We start from the raw sequence: 3,953 nt of genomic DNA, 5'->3' as shown, positions 1-3,953 counted from the left end.
GCGGAAATCATAGTGTGATGCGCTACGATCCTGGCGGCTCCTTTGCTTTTGAAAAAGAAGTACCTGAAACCAAAACTAAAAACCGTAAGCACGAAGCTTAGTGAGTTCCCCCATCATACCACATACCATACAATACATATATTGTTAGGCATATCTGGGTGCCCGACCTACCCTGCTGAGCATATCGGGGTGCACAACCTACCCCTGTTAGGTATATCAGTGTGCCCAACCTACCCTTGTCAGACATACTAGGGTGTCTGACCTACTTCTGTCAGGCATATCTAGGTGCCCGCCCTACCCTCTGATTTATCTCAACCGGTTATAGGGACTATTTCACCCCAACCACTAGCACATAATAACATATCATAAACATACTGCTAGGCATATATAGGTATTGTCTACCCCTTCGGTCTCTTTCAACCGATAACCGGGGACTATTTCACCCCTCCTACCACTATCATATAATATCATAGCATCCTAGCACATAAAGCATAACAGATAGTGGCATACCAAACAATTATCATAAAGAAAATCATCTTAACTATAAACAACTACTAGTGGGCCAGCATTGGTGCCTTCGACCCACTTCTACTGGAAGGTAACTCACCTCGAATGTTGAAGCTCGCTGCCCGAAGTCCCTAGCTGCTACCCTGATGGCTTCCCAACTAACAATTTCCAACACAATATCCAATTAGCACTAAGTTGTAAACCATGAACCATAATCCAATCTTGGGGTAAAATGACCATTTTACCCCAAGCCCAACAAGACCAAGCTCAAAACCAATAAGGTCCAAAACCATAAGATCCATAAAAGCCAAATATGTTGCCTAATGTCCAATTGGGCTCAAACCCTTACATGGGACTACCTTTTAGGATCCATTCCGCAATTCATAACTCTCCAAGGGTCAACCTTGGTCAAAGTCAAAGTCAAAGTCAACATTCTGGATAAAGTCAACATTCTCGGTTGACTCAACTCGCTGAGTTGGTCGTCAACTCGATGAGTTCCATAAATCATAAAACTCTGAAATCTCGATCCAACTCGTCGAGTTCTTTCATGAACTTGTTGAGTTCCTCCTATCAACTGAATCGGGACTTTCCCAGTTGACTCGTCGAGTCACCCTTGAACTCACCGAGATCTTACTTTTACAGAACTGGTACTTTTCAAACCAACTCGTCAAGTCCATCCTTGAACTCGTCGAGTCCCCTCAGTCTTCAGAAACCCGAGAAAAACCCCGTCCCACTCGCCGAGTCATCTTTGCAACTTATCGGGTTTGCTCCGTGATCAGAAAGGTAGAGGGATCACGACTCAACTCTCTGAGTTGGATAAGAAACTCGTTGAGTTTTTCCTAGTCTCAGATCATTCAACCCCTTTCAAATGAGTCTAATGCCTCCAAACCATAAATCTGGACTCTAGGGACGGGAAGATCACGTAAAGCTTCAAGCTTTATCCACATGCATGACCATTTGGAGCTAGAAAGGCCAAAATAGGAGCTTAGAGGTTGCATGGGACTTCCATGGCCATAAAGTTGGCACATTTATTCCTTGAGGGCCGCTCTAGACACTAGATCTAAAGTGTTCTTCACTTGGGACGTCCAAATCCCAAGAGTCTTATTATTTGGGACCAAAAACCACATAAACGTGCCAAGAAGGCGATCTACTCAACTACTTAGCAATTTTAAGACTTGATTACCAGTAAGTGATGAAAATGGAGGGAGGTCACTGGATCTAGCAACTCTTCCTAGTTCCTTCAAGCTTTCCTTTCTTCCAAGAGCTTCAAACACTTACAAGGACACTCAAAATGGCTCACAATAGCATTAGGGTTTCGAGATCTAGGGTTAGGAACTTGGGGGCTAGAAATGAGCCTAAACACTACGTCTTAAGTTGTTTAAATAGGGTGTAAAACCCTGAATTTAGGGTTGTTTTCGAGTTGGTTTTCCAAAACCTGCGGCCTTGCTTTTAAACACGTTGAGTTCTTCCCCATGGACTCGACAAGTTGGATTATTAATCGAATGCTTTTCTTTCCTTAATCCGCCTTCTAGATTCCGACTGTTACACTTTCATTGGCATTTTTGATTTCTTCTTGTGAGAACTTTCCAGACTGAAACACTTTTCCTTTTCCTTCAATCTAATGATTGATACTTTTCATATCAATTTTTCCTTTGGCAAACGAAGCTTTGACTTTTTGCTTCAAATTTGGATTAGAAAATTGAGGTTGTGTGGGTTGGAAGGGTTGATTTCTTGACCATTTTACATCCAGCTTATCAAAATGTCTTTTTGAAAGACTGATTGGTCATGAGATTGAAAATGATTTTGAAAATGTTGATGATAGACAACATTTTTTCGATTAAAAGCTTGTTGTGGGTGTGAAAACCTTCTTTGATTGTTGATTTGTTCAAAATTCCTCTAATTTTGGAAATTATTCCTTTGAAAGTTATTTTGAGAAAAACGTGCATTTTGATGATTAGGAACATAATTCCTTTGAAATTGGTTTTGAAAAAAGTTTGAAACTTTTGGTTTCTGAACACCGTTTGCAACTTTTGGTGTCTGAACATCATTTGCAACATTTGCAACTTTTGATTTCTAAACACTAAAGGATTAAACCGTTTTTTGAACTTTTGATTGACCTTTTGAAAAATTTTGTTTTTGAGTGGGATTTGGCTTAATGAAAGATATATTTTTAGAAGAGGTCTTAACTTGTTCAGTCGTTTTCTTTTTCTTTCGAGACTCAACATTTTGCCAATAAACCTTTTTCCTTGCTTTGGACATTGAAATGCCTTCATCCTTAGAAATCTTTTGAATTTCTTCATAAAACATTTGTGCTTTTGTGGTTTGAGTTTGAGAAATGGATTCATTAGAAGGTTTGTCATCATTAACTTTGACTTTCTTAACTTCCCAAACTCTTTTTAGCTTTGATCTTTGAAATGTGAATGAATTCTTGTTAAGATTGTTTTCGACAGTGCTTTGATTAGAGAATAATCCTTCTTTCGTTGCTCCTTTGATGTCCTTAACAACAATTTTGGTAATCGCAGTATTTACTTTTCTTCCATTTCCTGTCGTAACAAACACTTGATTCGGAAATACCAAGTTATCGGTGCATTTGAAGTTTGGATAAACCACCGAATTCGATTCAAGATAATGAGGACCTTTTTCCTTCATTACTTTTTCGAACTTTTCCGATTCCTCATAAACTTGATCAACCACAACCCTTGGAATAGTTGTTTCACTGGATTCATCTTCGTTATCACTGTCTGTCTGACTGTCTTCGACTGTTATGTGGACAATGTCACGAACTTTCGATGTCGAGGGTTGATCAATGTTGTTCTTAACCAAAGATTCATCACATATTTCTTTTCCTTTATTTATAGAAGTGACATTAATGACAGATAATTTCAAACAATCAACAACTTCCTCCTCCTCAATTTCACTGATATTATTAGAATCATCTTCAATATCAGCAAAATTGGTTTGTAAGTCAGATGTCGAGTTCTCAGTTCTTTTCAAAATTTGCATTTGTTCGTTTTTGGTGAAGGTCTTATTTACAATATCAACAAGATCATTTGCATCTAAAAATTCATCAATTTTAACTACACGTTATGCATATGATTTATTTGGGACCTTGTCAAATTCATATAATTTCTTCTCACAGTCATATAAAGTAGAATCAATTTTCTCCCTTTTGAAAGCTAAAAAGGGCAAAAGCTTCCTATGCTATTCTTTGCTAATATCAGAACAATGGTGCAAAGCAGTTAACTTTCCATAAAGGCGCTTAGCCGAATTACAATATATATTCCTTTATTTTAACAAAATACTATTATCAGTTCAAAGACAGTCCCTGTCATACATGACATTCGTTAATTGCAAATCTAAATTGTCTATCCTAGACTTCTTCGATTCCAAACTTCTCTGGGTTTCTAGCAGTAACATTTTTGACTATTCAGCATCACTACTAGCAG

This window comes from Lactuca virosa, chromosome 4, assembly GCF_052849685.1.
Source record: "Lactuca virosa cultivar CGN04683 chromosome 4, Lactuca_virosa_CGN04683_v6, whole genome shotgun sequence".
Lineage (NCBI taxonomy): Eukaryota > Viridiplantae > Streptophyta > Magnoliopsida > Asterales > Asteraceae > Lactuca > Lactuca virosa.
This window is presented reverse-complemented; position numbering follows the sequence as displayed.